The sequence below is a fragment of the Capsicum annuum genome, chromosome 4 (assembly GCF_002878395.1).
Source record: "Capsicum annuum cultivar UCD-10X-F1 chromosome 4, UCD10Xv1.1, whole genome shotgun sequence".
NCBI classification, from domain to species: Eukaryota; Viridiplantae; Streptophyta; class Magnoliopsida; order Solanales; family Solanaceae; genus Capsicum; species Capsicum annuum.
In genome coordinates, this window is record NC_061114.1 from 91149725 (window position 1) to 91170357 (window position 20633).

Sequence of the window (20633 nt, forward strand, 5' to 3'; positions counted from 1 at the left end):
GATTGAAAGCTAGCTGGAAAATTCTGTCATCACATGGGATGACTTTGCCTAAAAATTCCTCATCCATTTCTATCCATTTGGTAAGACTGTAAGGTTATGCAGTGAGATTTTAAGCTTAAACCAGAAGCCAAATAAAGAAATTTATCGTGCTTGGGAGAGGTTTAAATCACTTCTTTAGTACCGTCCACATTACCAATAGTACAATGAGGTATTGTATCATACCTTTCTTGAATCTCTTAATCATAACACAAAAGTTTTGCTAGATTTAGCTGTAGGTGGTCAAGCACAGGAGAAAACCTATGATGAGCTTTATACCTTATTGAATCACATTACTGAAGGAAATCTTGACTGTCATAGGACATGTCCAGAAGCTCAGTGAAAAAAAAAAGCAGGCTTGATTGAAGTTGATAGTATTCTAGCCTTAGCCACCTAATTGTCAGCTATGCAGAATCAAAAGATGACTCAATTTAGCAAATTGGGTATGAACCAATTTCCAGGTTAAGTTAATTCAGTGTAGTAGACCCCAGGTTGGTGTAAGATTTGTGGAAATAGTGGATACTCTATAATCTTAAGTGGTGAAAAACTTGAGTCTATGAACTTTATGGTTAATGCACATAAGCCAACTTATGCAAATTCCTACTACCAAAAGTGGTAGAATCAACCTAGTTATGTATGGAGAAATACTTAGAACCAGCAGCAACACAACACACAAGACGACAATATTGAGAAAACATAGAAAAAATCCTAGCAAAACAAGAAGAAATGGCTGCTGAAATAAAAAATCAGCAAGTGTATCTGCAGAAGTTAGATCAATTAGCTCAAACACAGAATACTAGGCCACAATATGGATTGCCAAGTGATACAGAGTATCCAAAGCAAGTTATGGTAATCACTTTAAGGAGTGGCAAGGAGCTTAATCACAGGCCTCCAAAGACAAATAAGGAGGTAGATACAGAGTTAGTTCTACAACATATTTATATAGGTTGCTTGTAAATATATTAAAACTTAGGAATGTCTGAGTACCCAAGAAAAGGCTACTAAGCAATTTTAGGAAAGACCACCACCACCATTCCTTCAGAGGCTAAAGGATGTTAAAATAGTAACATTGACTGAGGAGTGCATCTTTGTGGTGATGAAGAAGATGCCTAAGAAGCTTAAGAACCTCGAGAGTTTCACCCTCCCTATATAAATTGGTGACAACAATGTAGTTCATACTCTGAGTGATTTAATGTAAAGTATAAATTTTATGCCCCTATCTGTGTTCAACACTCTTATGTTGGGAAAGCTGAGGCCATGTTCTGTGGTGCTTCAGATAGTAGATAGAACCCAAGTTCGCCCTAAAGGAATTATTGAAGATGTGCTTACAAAGGTTGGTATGTTTATTATTTCTACTGACTTTATTATTTTGGATTATAATGCAGATCATAGGGTACTGATTATTCTGGGATGTCCATTCTTAGCAATGGGAGAAACGCAGATAGATGTACGAGAGAAAACTCTCAAAGTAAGACCAGATGACAAAGATGTAGTTTTCAAAGTCTACAAACCACTCAATCCACATTCCAACTATAATGAATTATGTATGATAACTGTGATGGAAGTGGATAAATGTAAGGTGGTAGAGTACAAACCACCAAAGACCTCTTCCAACTATCAAATTGAGTTGCCCAAACCACCAACAAAGCCCAAAGAGATGATGATTGATGATCCTGAAAAGTCTAGTATTAAGAAAGATGTTGACCTTTAAAGTTCATCAAGAGGTCAGAAATGAGTGAGAAGATGGCCTCTAAGCATAAGGAAGTAGATAAAGTAATTTGGTTGAGATGCAGTGATGTGGATTGTGCCACGACACTAAATTAGGCATTTCTTTAGAGGAAACCCAAATTTAGGTAGTCATTTTATTTCTATATTTTAGTTTTTATTTCACTTTAGTATTTGTTTTTGTTGAGTCACAGGTTAATGAAAAGTCTGAGTATCAAAAGCCTGAGCTAAGAAGCATGACAAAGATTGTATGTGGGGTCCCCAAACCCTCCTTCTTTTTAAAGATGATAATATCTAGGTCTAGAGGCCTTAGGGAATATTTCTATCCTTACTTTTAAGTTTACTTTAGGGAAAAAGTGATCTTTTAAGTTTGGGGTGGGGAAATTCCCATGGTTTTGGGTGAAGTGATGTTGTAGGGTCTTAATTTTTAGTTGTTTTCTTAGTTTGATTTGTCTTAAATTTGAAAAATTACAAAAGAAATTTCTTTTTAGCTTTTAGTTGTTGGGTGAGTTTAGTAGGTGCATACTTCACCCACCTTGTGGTTGTTATTTTCAATTTTTTCCACGAGGGCACCCCTTGAACCAATTATTATTTTTATTTTTAGAAGTAATTTTTATAATTTTTGTGTTAGGTAAGTGTGTGTTCTTGTTGGTTCTATGTATGATTTAATTGATGCAAGTGGTTTTGTAAATACATACTGGTCTGTGAAACTTGCTAATTGTGTAGTCATTGTAGTGATAACTTGAATGTATTGCTTGTAGTAGTAGTGTTGGAGTATTCTCTTGATATAATTATTAAAGTGAAGAGTTGTTCGAGGACGGACATGGCTTTAAGTGTGGGGTGGTGATCTTAGGTGGATTTATATAGCTAACTGTCGTTATCTATGCTTGTTTAGCCTTGTTGTGAGGATGTCTTGGGTGTTTAATAATGTAAAAAAGCATCCAACTGTTAATTTATGTATTTTTAGTTTTTAAGGTGTGTTTATAATGACTTTGGAGCAAGAACACTAAGTTAAGGTTCGAACACGAAAACTAGTAAGCTTAGCTTGAGCTATGTTCGTTTCTAGTTCATCGTGTTAGATTCTAATTCGTGGTATGTATTGTATGAATCTTTGTGGTTTGATCAAGACTATCTATAGATGATATACAAAATGTATTTAAAGAGGAAACGCAACCACAAAGCTTGGATTTGAAGCACAAATGCATGGAAGAAGGCAAGACGAAATCTGAATTTTTTGGAGACATTGGCGTGCCACACTGCCTAGATACCCCTATAAGGGCATTGCACGCTCTTTGTTGCAACTCAAGATGGTACGGTGCTGTGTTAAAAATGGGAAACCTTGGCCTACTATAAATAGGACACTTAAAATCCTATGTATACACCTTGGATGACCTTAGAGCTTGGGCAAACGATTGAGAAGGCTAAAAATAGGGTTTTTATTCCTTTACTTTAGTTTGTTTATGTATTTTAACATGGATTCATCTATTGTGATTACGTGTATGTCCATGAGTGGCTAAACACCCTTTTTTGGGGATAAGGCCAAGTACATGATTACTCTAGTTGTGATTGAATTGGTTCTGGTTATTTATCATTGTTGGCTATTTGTTTATCCTTGTTATCACTATTTTAAATATTGTGACCCTTAGAATAAATGACTGACCTATCATGAACCCAGAAGGAGGAATGATAGGATAGAACCTGGGATAGATAGAAAAGGATCGTAATCTCAATTAAAAAGTGTTATGGTTTGTATTTAGGATAGGAATATACCTAGGTGCCCTATTTGGTTCAATTGCGAGATAAAAATATAAATGCATTTAACTTAGTTCTAACATCCACTCTTATCAATATAGTTGTGGTGCTAAGTTAGATATTAATTAGAGGTTAGGAAGGCCACAGTCATAATATCGATCCCGTGGACCAACAACCAAGATAATTAACCTAACAAACAAAGTTACATAACATAGTATGATTGTTTGTTGTACCCTAACCCTAGGATTCTCACCATTGATTGTTCAAAAGCCTTACTTTACCACATTTTTTAAGTTTACTTCTGTTCATAACTCTCAAATACTTTTGTGGTTACTTTTGCACTTATTTAATCTTTGAAGTGAGACTGGAATAAGATAGTTGTTTAACACTAGTCCCTGTGGGATCGATACTTGGCTATTTTTATGGCCACTATATTACTTGGGTGGACCATGTACACTTGCGTGTGCACTTGGGCACAACAAAACCCTAGTTTCCATGAATAAGAGAAATCACCTCTTTTCTCTGTAAATGCTAAGTATCAAATGTTTTTCTGAGTAATGAGGGGTTAGGTTGATATTAAGATTAATAATTATCCTTGGCTTATCTTAAATGACATAGTTTAAGGGGTTTAAAATGGAAAAGACTAGAATTCCCCTAGTAAAATGTAATTGAAAAAGTTGCTGGAAGAGATGTAAGAGATCTTCCCATGATACTGGGACCCACCTACAATTGTGGGTAGTTTCCGTGGGTGGGTGGATAATTTTGGGATATATTTACTTTATTAAACTAACCTTGGTTCGATCATGGGCCTACTTATTGTCATGACCCAAATTTTTATGTCATGATGGCGCCTACTATAACCTACCAGTAATGAAGCAAACCTCGTAGTTTGAAATGTTTTGTAAAAAATTATCCAAATATAAATAGAAGAGAACACAAAATAGATGAAATAAGAGAATCAAATACATAATGAAGTCCGAAAACCTGGTGATATCAGTATAAGAGCTTCTAATATAATAAGAGTACAAAAGTGAAATACCAAGGGAAATACACTGATACAACTTATCTCTGAATACAATATAGAGACTAGTCTCATACATAAGAGAGAGATAAGTAATAGTTCAAACATAAGGAGATCACTCTAATTCTTCGAACCAAGGCTTCTCCGCATGGAAAACACATCAATGATGAAAACCCATACTATGATCTGCAGGCTACAGAAGTGTAGTATGAGTACCAAACATGTGGTACTCCGTAGATAACTATCGATTGAGCTCCAAAGATAAAGTAGATATATACAACAAATAAACAAAATGAAAAACTAAACCCAAATGTATGGCAACCATATAATACAACCGATGAGATAATAAGGATAAATATCTTATTCAGGTCTAAGAGAATAACACAATAAAGCTAAGAGCGAAAACTAAGACTGATCAAACCAAATCCAAGAGACCCTAGTAATAAGGATGCACTATCTTATTCCAAGAATACTTAGGAATCTCAACACTTTACCATATATCTCTCTCCAATATACAAAGTAAAGGCGAAAAGAAGATATATAAGTATACAAAGCCAAGGATGAATAAACAATTTGAATCTATGAAAAGAAGGGATATACGGTAATACCATAGCTACATATAGCTAGGTATGCATATATGTATATATATATATATATAACCAATGTTTACTCGAAGTACAAACTAAGTCATTAGACTAGTTGTTTAAGATCTTATAATCATAGCAGGAGTTAGTACTAGAATACTCAGGGTTCTAATCCATTTATCAAATCAACAAGCAGTGATTCAAAATAATGTAACCATGAGATAAAAGAGGTTGGAATCATACCTCAAGTGTCGATACTGAATCAATGACCAATATATCATACACTAACCATAACAATGATCATAACAATGCCAATAACAACCCAATTAACCGTTTAGTTTGAACAACTAAATACTTAATTGAGCCTATCATGTGCCCGTACTGCCCCAAGTTCAGAAGGTTCACTTAATATATAGTATACCACAAAGCATAGTCATCACCTATACCTATGACCCCCCTATATAAGCTGATAGACATAGGCATGTACTGGTGATAAAAAATGCAAATAGAAGTATGAATGCAACAGAATCCACAATATCATAATACCATCATCATAGCCATCACCATAATAACCATCATCATCATAACCATCATTATCATAATCATCCTTCGTCCTTGCCGGGTATGTGTGTATATATATATATATATAAATTCCATAGATTATGCTAGCCAAAATCGAACTAGTATATGTACACATAGGTACATCAATAAAATCATCCTTCTGTCTTGTCGGGTATCAATATCATCATCATAATATCCTCCAGACCTTTTGGCTATCAATATGTCACCATAATATCCTCCGACCTTACCGAGTATCAATATTATTGTAGTATCTTTCGGCCTAGCCGGGTATCAATATATCATCATAATCATCGATACAAACACACAAACACACACATACATACATATATATACCTACATATATATACTAGGTGTACGGACTCAGGTCGTGGCTAAAAAGAGTATAAATCCATAAGTCCATTGCCCAAAGTGAACTTTGGGACTAAATCATTATAAAAGTATAGAAAGGGCCAGAACCTCTCACGATCGGGGTAAATAATACTGTCAAATCATGGACCAAAATGTATATCGGTCAAATCTTTAAATTATCATTAATAACCACTTTTATACATATAAATTATCCATTAAGTTAGGCAATTATTATTGTCAAGAATATATTTTTAATATGAAAGGTGGGATTTGACCCTTAATTAGGAAGAATAGTCATAAGATTGTATTGCAGCTAGAATCACATTAATTTTTTATATAATGATTATAAATGTGCTGAATCTATGCATGCCATCACTAGTATACAAATAATAAATCATAAGCATCATACTGTATCTTCCTCTGTCCCATATTGGAGAGATATGTATGTAAAAATATCTTTATTCATAAACTACAACCGTATCCTTTACAAGGATCAACATTTTATGTCTATCTAACCAATACCATAACACGCCCTTTGGACCAATAACTTGTCTGAAATAATTACAATATCATAATCACGACCTTGGGCCTATATATATATATTTGTAACTCATATTAATAGCAATATATATAAATTATCTCATACCTATAAACCATAGAAATTTTACGAGGCACAACATCTCTAGGAGCTATAAGGTGTATCTATAATCATCTCACATATAGAAGGCATCTCACTTCTAGGAGGAATAATGCATCAATAAAGCATAACTCAAAACTTTGAGGCATATCACATCTATAAGGCATAATATCAATACGCATGTCACATCTAAGAGACATCTCATGTGTATAAGGCATCTATCATAACTATGAGGAATATCTCTATAGGTCAATTATCATATCTTAGAGGAACATGATCTCTAAGGGCCCAACATTATATCTAAGAGGAAATAGAATCTCTAAAGGCCCATTATCACTTCTATAGGGAATATCTTGGCGATACGCCATTAATCAATAATCTGGGGTAAGTCATAACAATTTACAAGGCCACGAAGTAAGCTTATTCTAAAGGCTCAATAGTCTCAACTATATGTAGAATATGCAACTAAGTCCATAAGGGTTGTAAAACCCCACAAAAAAATTTCTAGCTTAAATCAATCCTTTAAGCTTATTAGGGGTCCCACTTAGAATAAATTAACCAAGTATTCAGACTTAGTGCCATTTTAGCCTTTGAAAGTTGAAAATCTTATTTCATGGCCTTTACATCCTTTAAATATTGATATTTGAGTTAACTCATGATCAGGAATGTAGTAGAGGTTCCCGGATAAGTTTCAAATTTTCAAACCTCATTTAGACCATTTTGAGAGCCAAAAATAGTGGGTCGACATGATCTTGATGCATCACATCGACCATCGCATTGATAAGATAGTTTTTCCCCAGCTTCAGTGCAAATTCCAAAGAACCGGTATGAACTCAATGCAGCGCATTGGCTATCGCGTTGATGCCAATGATGTGGCGCATTGGCCTGCGCATCAGTAACACAGTTCATAGGCATTAAAAGGTTGTATACTCAGGGTTAATTAGGTATTTTTACCACTCTTTTCATCCACCAAAACACAAAATCAATACCTTTGGAGTGCAATTATATTCATTCTTTCACAAATTTCTCAAGAACAAGAACCCTAGGTGTTCAAATATCAAATCTAGAACTCAAGAACTCACCATTAACTTTCAGAATTTCATCAACTAAGGTATGTGAAGTGTTCATCCAAGGGTTCCTTCCACCCTTGGAGTCCAAGAAACTCTTTTAAAGTTCATATAGAGTGATTTTATGATTTCTATGATTTGAATTAAAGTGTATTCATGATTTATTACAAGATTCATGTAGAGTTAATTGATATGTGTGCTTTATCATGTGAATTCCAGTTGAAAACTCTTAAAATTGTGTAATTGGAATTAAATCATGATGCCTACATGTTGTGTTATATTATGTGCAAATATTGTGCCCCACAAGTGTTTGATGAATTGTCCATGTAAGTTAAATAGTGAAATTAGATCATGTTAGCATGTATGCAAGTGTTTGCTTGAAGGCCCAAATAGATGAATGATGACTAAGTAGTTAGTTACCATGTCTCAAGATTATGCCATATCTTTTAAGTTTATGCTATCGAGTCCTGGGGGTATTTAATACCCGACAATTTAGCTGCTTGTCTAGAGCCATGGTCAGGTACAGAGTAGAATCAATCATGCCTTAATTAGTAGAATACAGTCAGTTACAGAATGTAGAAAAACTCAGTAAACTCAAAATCAGTCCAACTCACTTCAGTTCAGTTATACCGTATGATTAGTAACAATTCAGTCTAGCCTAGTACAATTTAGAATTCAGTCCAGTGTCTGTTCAGCTGGGAGTAGGATTTAGTATTGAGTGAACCCAATGATGTGGACTCACCTGCCAGTAGAGGGTGAAATCTTTATGAGAAGTCCTTGCATTCTAGAACTATGTTGCCAATGTAGGTTGAGATATCAACCTACCAATTAAGGGTTAATGAGGTAATCTACCTGCCAGTTAAGGGTACCACCATTCTTGTTCAGAGTACCTGTTAGATGAGGGTGACTCAACACTTGTCCTACTCGTGGTACGGTATTAACACCCTTCCAACTGGGGTTAAAATTTATACCCCAAAAGTTCAGATTATCTCCCACAGTCTTAGTTTCAGTCTTAGTCTCAGAATAGAACTTAGTTCAATTTTACAGATTTAGGACTATCAGATATAGTCACTCAGCTCAGTACGAAACTCAGTATGGTTCCACAGAATCATGACTGTCAGATACAATCATTTAGTTATTAGTAATTCAGTATCAACATACTTATATAGTGGTTAATCCATATTCAGATTCAATATTTAGTATTATCACAATCTCAGTTATAGTATACGTACTCATGCATGTATTCTAATTCAGTCATGATCATGTTATTCACTTATTATTGTTTATACATATGAACCCATGCATTTCAGCCTACTTCACTGAGCATACTAATATATTCAAAGTACTGACGCATGCTTCTCTTTTGCTCTATGATGTCTTATATTATAGGTTCAGACGCACGGGCTCCAAAGTACCCTTAGTAGTTTAGATTTTCAGCATTCATCATAGTGGTGAGTCCTCATAGTTCAAGGACATAGTTGTTTTTAATATTTTAGTATTTTCAGTTATTATAGTGAGTTGGGGACTTGACCCATCAACTCCATAGTTCATACAGTTTAGAGGCTTTCAGACTAGAGTATTTTCAGATAGTTGTTTTTTTTTCATTATTGATGTTCAGTTTTGGTATTGTGATACCATTTCTAGTATTATTTATAGTATTAAACCTTATGGATAGTTGTTTGCCTACTTTCCATATATATACCATATTATTATTCAGTTATTATAGTAGGTACCAGTCATAGGTTAGCTTGTGGTCCTTTGGGATTATGAGCACCATGTAGCATCCGGGGTCTAGACTCGTGGCATTACAAATATGGTATCATAGCCTAAGATTCAATAGTGTCCAAGGAAGTTTGAAAGTGGCATCTAGTAGAGTCTTGTGCATGGGTGTGTTGTGCACCACACTTATGGACAGAAGGCTATGAGGTATTTAGGAGTAGTTTCCCTTCTTTCAGTATTCATGTCATGCGAGTGAGCATGAGCTTCAGTTACACTCTTCTTATAATCTAAGTTTTTCTTCCGTTTACAGACTATGCCTCTAAATAGGACTAAGGGAAGAGAAATGAGGGACCAGTCAGAACCCCAGCCCATCCAGCCAAATTCTCTAGATGAATACGTCTCCTATGCTAAGTTAAAAGCAGCCTTCACCACCCTAGCTCATTCTGTGAAAGCCCAGAATGAATGTCCAGCTGTTGTTCCAGCCAAACTAGTGGCTAATACAGCTGCTGCTAGGATTCAGGATTTCACCCAAATGAACCCTCCATTGTTTATCGAGTTTAAATCAGACGAAGACCCTTAGGAATTTCTTGATCAGGTGTAGAAGGTTATCGATATTATGAGGGTGACTGCTGTTGAGAGTGATGAGTTGTCTGTATATTAGTTAAATGATATGGAACACTTATGGTTCAAATAGTGAAAAGTAGAGAGGGCCACTGATATAGGGCCTATAGAATGGGAGGAGTTGCTGTTGCTTTTTTGGATAGGTTCTTCCCGCTAGAGTTAAGGGAAGCGAAGGTTTTGGAGTTTATAAACCTAAGTCAGGGCAATATGATAGTACAAGAGTGTTATTTTAAGTTTACTCAATTAGCCAGATATGCCCCGCATGTGGTAGCACATAGCAAATCTAAGATGAGCAAGCTTATGTCGGGGGTGTCTAGCAGTGTAGTCAAGGAGTGTAGGACAGCAATGCTTATTAAGGAGATGGACATATCAAGACTCATGGTCCATGCTCAAAAGATATAAAAGGCCAAGAATAAAGAGAAGGAGATGGAGAGTAAGAGAGCAAGAACAAGTAGTTTCAGTTTTGCTCAAACTAAGTCAGAGGGTGGGAATCATTTTCAGTTCTACCCAAAATCCTTAGTCCCAGCTTCGTCCTCAGCCAGTGCTCCTATGCCAAAATTAAGAGATGATAATAGAGATAGGGCACTAGGCCCTAAACCCCAGGGTAGTATTAGCAATGCCCGAACTAATCCCCTTTGTTAGAAGTATGGCATAAACTACCATGGTATCTGTAGAGCGGGTAGCAATGTGTGTTTCTAGTGTGTTAAGCCAGGACACAGAGTCAGATTGTCCCCAGTCAGGTTCTCAAATTCAGCATAATCATCCCCCAGCTCAGTGCGGTTGCCCGAATTAACAGGGTGCCTCTTCCAGTGCCACCAGTGGACAATGTCCAAATAGACTCTATGCTCTTCAGTCCCGATAAGACTAGGAAATTTCTCCTGATATGGTCACTAGTACGTTACAAGTTTTTTATTTTTATTCTTATGCTTTGATAGATTCAGGAGCTTTGTTGTTCTTTGTTACTCCATACATAGCAGTTGATTTCAGAGCCAGTCCCAAAATTCTTGTAGAGCCTTTCTCAATCTCTACCCTAGTGGATAAATCCATCATAGCCAGGTGGATATACAGGAACTGCCTGGTTATGATATCTTAGAAAATCACTTTAGCAGACTTAGACGAATTAGAGATGACTGATTTTGATGTCATTCTTGGCATGGATTGGCTTTATTCATGCTATGCCTTAGTTGACTGCAGAAACATAATTGTCCAGTTTCAGTTTCCGAATGAACCTATCCTAGAGTGGAAGGGTAGTGCTTTAGTACTTAAGGGTCAGTTTCTTTCTTTCCTTTGGGCTAGAAAAATAATATCTAAGGGATGTGCCTACCATCTCATTCGAGTCTAGGACTCTAGTTTAGAAACCCCTACTCTTGAGTCAGTGTCAGTAGCATGTGAATTCCCAGATATGTTTCCCGATGATCTTCTTAGAGTTCCTTCCAAAAGGGAAATTGATTTTAGAATCGATCTTCTTCCAGATTCTCAGCCCATATCTATTCCTCCATATAGAATGGCTCCAGCAGAACTCAGACAATTAAAAAGTAGTTAAACGATCTCTTAGATAAGGGATTCATCAGACCCAATGTGTCCTCATGAGGCATACCAATTTTATTTGTACGTAAGAAAGATGGTTCCCTCAGAATGTATATTGACTATCGTTAGTTAAATAAAGTCATGATTAAGAATAAGTATCCACTTCCTAGAATTGATGACTTGTTTAACCAACTTTAGGGTGATAGTTAAATCTCTAAGATAGACCTCAGATCAGGCTATCATCAGCTCAGAGTCAGAGAATGTGACATCCCAAAGACAACTTTCATAACTTGGTATGGTCACTTCAAATTTTTAGTCATGTCCTTTGGTCTTACCAATTCTCTAGCAACCTTCATGGACTTGGTGAACCATGTGTTAAAGCAGTAATTAGACATATTTGTCATAGTCTTTATAGATGATATTTTCATCTACTCCCGTAGTGATTATGATCATGCAGACCATCTCAGGATAGTATTACACAGTCTAAAAAATCATTAGTTATTCGCCAAATTTAGTAAGTGCAAATTTTGGCTAAGGTCAGTAGCTTTTCTCAACCATATAATTTCTGGTAAGGGCATTAGAGTTGATCCCCAAAAGATTAAAGCAGTAAGAAATTGGCCTAGACCCATCTCTCCTTCATATATCAGGAGTTTCTTGGGCTTGGCCAGATATTACCGAAGGTTTGTTGAGGGATTTTCATCTATTGCATCCCGTATGTCCAAACTGACTCAGAAGAAAGTCAAATTCCAGTGGTTAGATTCTTGTGAGAAGAGTTTTTAGAAGTTGAAGACTCGACTCACTACAACTTTAGTTTTGACCTTACTAGATAGTTCAGACGACTTTGTGGTGTATTGTGATGCCTCCAGAGTTGACTTTGGGTATGTTTTAATGCAGAGAGGTAAGGTCATAGCGTGTGCCTCTAGGCAACTTAAACCTTATGAGAAGAACTATCCTACTCATGATCTTGAGTTAGCAGCAGTAGTTTTTTCCTTAAAAATTTGGAGACACTACTTATATGGGGTAGACGTTGATGTGTTCACGAACCATAAGAGTCTGCAGTATATATTCTCTAAGAAAGACCTAAACCTCTATCAGAGAAGGTGGTTGGAGTTGTTGAAAGACTATGACATAAGTTTCCTGTATCATCCGAGAAAGTCCAATATAGTGGATGATGCTCTCAGTAGAATGTCTATGGGTAGTATTACTTATATCAAGGACAGTAAGAAGAAGTTAGCTCAAGAATTTGTCACCTAGCCCGACTAGGTGTCTGCTTAGTCAATTCAGTAGAAGGTAGTGTTTGGGTACAGAGTAGTTTAGAATTATCTCTAGTTTCCAAAGTAAAGGAAAAATAGGATAGAGATCCCAGTCTGGTCAAGTTAACAGAATCAGCCAAAGATTAAAAGGTAAAGGTCTTCTCCCAAGGGGGATATGGTGTTTTGCGTTGTCAGGGTCGACTATGTGTGCCAGGCATAGATGACTTGAGGCAGCGAATTCTCGTAGAAGTGCACGGTGCGTGCTACTCTATTTATCCAGGGGCCACTATGATGTACCATGATTCATGGCAGATCTATTGGTGGAGTGGGGTGAAGAGGGATATTGTATAGTTTATGGCTAAGTGCTCAACATGCCAGCTGGTTAAGATTGAGCATCAGAAGCCTAGTGGGTCTATGCAGGATTTTAGTATTCCCACCTGGAAATGGCAAGAAGTGAACATGGACTTTGTGATGGGTTTACCTCATACTCTTCGTTAGCATGTTTTGTTTTGGGTCATTATATATAGGATGACCAAATTAGCTCATTTTCTACCAGTCATACCTCTTACTCAGCTGAGGATTATGCCAAACCCTATATCAGGGAGTTGGTTATATTGTACTGTGTTTCGTTGTCCATTATCTCAGACAAAGGTACCTAGTTTACCTTTCAGTTCTAAAAAGCTTTCTAAATGGGTCTTGGCACTCGAGTCACCTTAGTATATCCTTTCATCCTCAGATAGATGGTCAAGAAGAAAGGACCATTTAAAATTTAGAAGATATACTGTGAGCATGTTCGATTGACTTTAAAGGTAGTTGGGATGACCACTTGCCTTTGATTGAGTTTGCATACAACAAGAACTATCATTCCAACATTCAGATGGATTCATTTGAGGTACTTTATGGGAGAAGGTGTAGAAATCCCATTGGTTAGTTTGAACTGGGCGAGGCTATAGTGATATAGCCTAACCTAGAGTTTGATACCTTAAATAAAGTTCAGTTAATCAGGGAAAGGCTTAAGACAGCTCAGAGCTTATAGAAATCGTACGCAGATGTACACAGAAAGGATATCAAATTCGAGATTGGTGAATATGTGTATTTGAAAATCTCTCTTATGAAGGGAGTGAAGAGGTTTGGCAAGAAAGGGAAACTCAGTCCCCGATATGTCGGTCCTTACCAAATTCTCAACCTTTTCGGAAAGGTAGCTTACGAGATTGAGTTGCCTTCAAATTTATCTTTAGTTTATCTAGTGTTCCATGTATCCTTGCTAAAGAAATGCATAGGTGACCCTGCAGTTGTAGTCTCTGTAAAGGGCATAGATGTTCAGAACAGCCTCTTTTATAATAGATTCCAATCGAAATCCTTGATTATCAGATTTCCTTACTGAGGAACAAAGAAGAACCTCTAGTTAAAGTTCTTTGGTGGAATCAGTCCATTAAGAGAGCTACTTGGGAAGCAAAAGCAGACATACAGACCAAGTAACCTCACCTCTTCTCCGAAAACTCTGACTCGATCCAAGGTAATAGTTTTTCTTAAGCTTATTCAGTCTCATGTTTAGATTTCCATTACAAGCTTGGTATCAGTTGCCTTTGCATATACGATCATACGCTCATGAGTCAGTTCAGCCATGTACCCATGCATCAAATATGCATGATCAGTATATAAACCCATCTTATCACTAATATTGGTTATGCATTCATGAATCATGTTCATTTATATTCTTATACATGTTGAGTGTGATAATTCAGTCTATTAGTAACTTTAACTATTAAATCATGTGTCAGATGTTCATGTATAGTAAGTAAGTTCAGTCTACCAGTATTCTTAGTTTAGTTAGTATAATTCGAGTATGAATATTCCAAAGGGGGAGATAATGTAAGACCCCACAAAAAAATTTCTAGCTTAATCATTCCTTTAAGCTTGTTAGGGGTCCCAGACTTAGATCTATTAACTAAGTATTCAGACTTAGTGCCATTTTAGCCTTCAAAAGTTGGAAATCTTATTTCATGGCCTTTATATCCTTTAAATATTGATATTTGAGTTAATTTATGATCAGGAATGTCAGTATAGTTTCCCGGACAAGTTTTGAATTTTTTAGACCTCGTTTAGACCATGTTTGAGTGCCCAAAATAGTAGGTCGACGCGATCTTGATTCATCGCATTCAACATTGCATTGATAAGATAGTTTTTCCCCAGCTTTAGTGCAAATTCCAATGAACCGACATGGACTCAACGCGGTGCATTGGCTATCGTGTCTATGCCAACAACGTGGCATGTCGGCTTGTGCATCGGTAACACAATTTACAAGCATATTAAGGCCGTATCCTCAAGGTTAATTAGGTCTTTTTACCACGCCCTTCATCCCCCAAAACATGAATTTGAACCCTTTGGAGAGCAATTATATTCATCTTTTCACAAATTTCTCAAGAACAAGAACCCTAGGTGTTCAAATTTCAAATCAAGAACTCACCATTAACTTATAGAAATTCATCAACTAAGGTATGTGAAGTGTTCATCCAAGGGTTCCTTCCACCCTTGGAGTCCAAGAAACTCTTTCAAAGTTCATGTAGAGTGATTTCATGATTTTCATGATTTGAATTAAAGTGTATTCATGATTTATTAAAAGATTCATGTAGAGATAATTGATATGTGTGCTTTATCATGTGAATTCATATTGAAAACTTTTGGAATTGTGTAATTGGAATTGAATCATGATGCCTACATATTGTGTTAGTATTATGTGCATATATTGTGCCCCACAAGTGTTTGATGAATTGTCCATATGAGTTGAATAGTGAAATTATATCATGTTAGCATGTATCCAAGTGTTTGCTTGAATGCCCATTTGAATGAATGATGACTAAGTAGTAAGTTACTATGTCTCAAGATTATGCCATGTATTTTAAGTTTATGCTATCGAGTCTTGAGGGTATTTAATACTCGATAATTTAGCTGCTTGTATAGAGCTATGGTCAGTCATAGAGTAGAATCAGTCATGTCTGGATTAGTAGAATTCAGTCAGTTACAGAACGTAGGAAAATTCAGTGAACTAAGAATCAGTCCAGCTTAGTTCAGTAAAATCAGTTAATTTATATAGTACGATCAGTAATAGTTCAATCTAGCCTCGTACAGTTTAGAATTTAGTCCAGTGTCTATTCAGTTTGGAGTAGGATTCAGCACCGAGTGAACCCAAGGATGGGGACTCACCTACCAGTAGAGGGTGAAATCCTTAGGAGTAGTCCTTGTGTTATAGAACTATATAGCCAGCATAGGTTGAGACATTAACCTGCCAATGGAGGGTTGATAAGGTGATCTACCTGCCATTTCAGGGTACTACCATTCTCGTTCAGAGTACTTGTCAGATGAGGGTGACTCAACACTTGTCCTTACCCATGGAACGGTATTGGCACCCTTCTATCTGGGGTTATAGGTTGGACCCCAATCAATTCAGAAAGGGGCACGTCGGTTAGATGATTACCTCCCACAGTCCCAGTTTCAGTCTCAGTTTTAGAATAAGATTAGTTCAATTCTACAGATTTAGGACTATCAGATATAGTCACTCAGCTCAGTACAAAACTCAGTATGGTTCCACAGAATCAGGAATATCAAATACAATCATTCAGTTATTAGTAATTCAGTATCAACATACTTAGATAATAGTTAATCAGTATTCAGATTCATTATTCAGTATTATCATGATATCAGTTACAGTATACATACTCATACATGTATTCTTATTCAGTCATACTCATGTTATTTAGTTATTATTGTTCATACATATGAATCCATGAATTTCAGCCCATCTCACTGAGCATAACAGTATATTCAAAGTACTGATGCATGCTTCTCTTTTACGCTATGATGTCTTATATCATAGGTTAAGATGCGCGGGCTCCAGAGCAACCTTAGCAGTTTAGATTTTTAGCAGTCAGCGTAGTAGTGAGTCCTCATAGTTTGAGGACATGGTTTTTTTAGTATTTTATTACTATTTTCAGTAGACGAAGTTAGTTGGGGACTTGTCCCATTAACTCCATAGTTTAGATAGTTTAGAGGCTTTTCAGACTAGAGTATTTTCAGAAAGTTGTTCAGTTTTCATTATTGATGTTCCGTTTTGGTATTGTGATACCATATCCAGTATTATTTATAGTATTGAGCCTTATGGCCAGTTTTTCGCCTAATTTTCACATATATACCATATTATTATTCAGTTATTGTAGCAGGTACCAGTCATGGGTTAGCTTGTGGTCCTTCAAAATTATAAGCATCGTGTAGCGTCCAGGGTACAAACTCGAGGAGTTACAAGGTCTAATACAAGTCTTGGCCTAAGTGAGCCGAACAAACAAACTTCTAATCCTCAGTTTCCATATTTAGGCAATTTATTCCCTAAAATAGGCTAAGGTATCTAGTTCAACTTCTATATGTCAAGGAAGCCATAACCAATTCGAAGGGAGTAACTTCACCTAGAAACATGGGTATTTAAGTAAACTCCACTTAAATTAAAGTTTCAATATCACTAGACTAGACTAACTAATATTAATCATACTAATTATGATTCCAACACTTAAATCACACCTAAACCTAGCGTCATGTCATATCCATTCTATGAATTAGTTTAATCTAGAGAGAAGTCAATAGGATTCTAAAAGGTAATAAGCATTTCACTTTATGGGTCGAAAACTCTCATCTAATCCCCAAACTCAAATGATTAAGAATAAGTCATTCTACCTATAATCAATCTTAACATTCATATTCACACGCAATATATAACACATATTATCTACGAAGAAGAGTAAACAAAAGCCTACCTCAAAGTCAAACCACAAATTCTTACATCATTCACCAAACATCCATATTCATTTCAACATGCCCAAAATGCCACACTATCAAAATCATAATCTACTCATCAATATGATAATAACGATACTCATATTACACTATTGTGCTTTGGGTTCAAAAATGACACCAAAAACTCCAAGTGGATCCCACTTATCGAAATCACATTTTTGAGGTCAACCCAATGATCATACATGATTTAGGAGTCATAACCCTTAAGAAATGGGTGAAAAACAAGCCAAATTAGGGCTAAAATCAAGCCCACAAGCTATTTCGGGTTTTGGGTCAAAACTAACAAAATTCACCAAGAAATTGATGAAATCTTACCCTAATTCAAATGATAATCACAATAACATATGTTAATCAAGATCTTAAGTCACCCAAATACCAATTTGAGGTTATCACACTTTTTAGGGTTTTATCTCTCAAGGTTGACTAAAAAATGGCCAAAACGCGACCTAAAGAGCCTTTTTATACCTATACCAGGTACAAAGATGTTACTATCCCACAACAAGGTGTACGATCATGATCCTCTACCTCAGAATGAGATATTGAAATAGAAATACCTTTTGTTGTGACCGCATATCCTCTGGAGCACTAGAAAATCAGCTGAAACTTGGAAATCCAAGTTTCTGCTAAGGCCTCAGGATTTATTCGAACTCTGATTACGAAAATGAACTATGTAACACTACTAAATTTGATATTTCAGATGCATTGGAAAATTTTAATTTTCCATCTGAGGTCTTTTTAACCAAATGTGGGTCCCATACCTATATTTTTAATTTTTTAACTTTTTGACTAATAGGTCGAATTGAGACCCAAACCAAAGGTCTACTTAGCCTAAAATTTAATATTACGGAGTTGTTGACATAGTAAAATCTGTATACGAGATAATTTTAATAAAGTTTTTTCCTGGTGGCCATTTGGAACCAGCGAAGACTTTTTAATAGAGAATTGGCTATAAAAACCAAACGAACTGCCCAATTATCGAACTGTCTATCCCAATAAGTCATAAATGACTTGGGGTATCAATGGAGAAGCTATAACAACAAAAATATGACAAATAAATACAAGGGTTCACTATACTTATGATCGTACCTCATTTTATAGGTTATAGGTTCCAATCGGATCAAATTTAGAAGTCAAGATCATACCTAAGATCTAGGTTTTTAATCATGGTCTTGATTCCCTATCATGGTTGGAAGCTATGCTTGTCAACATTAAGGTTTTTGGGATATTTCATGTAGACAAGATCATTGTACGGTCGTACAATTTTACCATGGTCATTTCTACGCTTGTAAGTTCTCACTGTTGGACAATGCTTTATTAAAATGACCATACGCTCTTACTTCATTACCAAATTAAGGTGAAACTAGATGCATTGGAAGTAAGAATAAAATATCTTTCATTTTATGGGTCTTGAGCTCAAAAATACTTTAGAATTTAGGTGTTATGGCCATATGAATTTGACTATAGAAAGATTCTTATCACGAAATTAATCGGTAAATATAGTTTTGACTTGGCTATGTGCTAGGAGTTACTTGTGGCCTTAATACATGTATAAATAATTTTTCATACAATTAAAACATGAAGTTTGATTTTACATGTACTTGAAGCATGGTTCTAATATTAGATTGGATTTTTTGGGGTGTTACACTAATGTTATATAAGACACCACACAATGGTAGATTTTTATTCCAACAATCCCTAAAATTAGACACACACTCATAACATGTCCTTAAGTACCTAAAGAGTTCTCTTAGACTGCCTGTCAGTTTGAGGGTGAAATATAGTACTAATATTAAGATTGGTGGCCAACTCTTCATGTAACTTGAGACCAACTTTGGAGGTAAATTGTGTACGTCTATCAAATATATTGATACTAGAACCATATGCAATCTCAAAATCTCCTTAACACAAATCTCGGTTAACTTCTTTAAGTTGCAATTCACCCTAATGAAAATAAAATGTCAGACTTGGTTATCTTGTCAACTATGAGCCAAATTTAGTCATGCTACCCCACGATCTTAGAAAGACCCAATACAAAATCCATTGCGATCCTCTCCAACTTTCACTTGGGAACAGGGATCATTTGAAGCAAACTTATAGGACTTTGGTATTCATACTTCACCTGCTTATAGTTATGATAATTGGCCATATACTTTACTATATCTCTATTTTTTGAGGTAACTAATAGAGTTGTCTCATATTATGATAAATCTTGTTGCGCCAGGGTGTATAGAGTATCAAGAACCATGAGTTTCTACAAGCAAACTCTAAACTACATCATCAACACGAGGAACACAAACATTACCTCTCACCCTCAACATTCCATATGTATCAAATATGGGTCTTAATCTTTACCACACACAAATTTATTTCAAATCTTACTTAACTTTGCATTATCAAATTGTTAGTTTTGAACATATTAAGTAATGTTAACCTTACCTCCATACTATCTGAGGCTTCACCCTTTTAGTTACTCCAAATTTCAAAAACCACATTGCCAAAGTTTGCATATATCTAGCCAAAGGTTGTATTTCTATTTTCAAATAAGTCAAACAGCCCATACTTACAATTGGCTCAATATGTTTGCCACTACATTAGCCTTTCTCAAATGATATTGGATGGTCACATCATAATCCTTTTGTAACTTTATCTATTACCTCTTCTTCCAATTCAAGTCCTTTTAAGTAAAAATATATTATAAAATATGGTGGTCTATGGATATCTCATACTTAACACCATCAAAGTAGTGTCTCCATATCTTAATAACATGATTATTCTTGTTGTGTATTGAATTGGTTCTCGTTATTTACCATTGTCGATTGTTTGATTATCCTTGTTATCACTATTTTATGGATTCTTGACCCTTACAATACATGCTTTCTTCTGTCATGATCCCATAAGAAGAAATGACCGGATAAAATA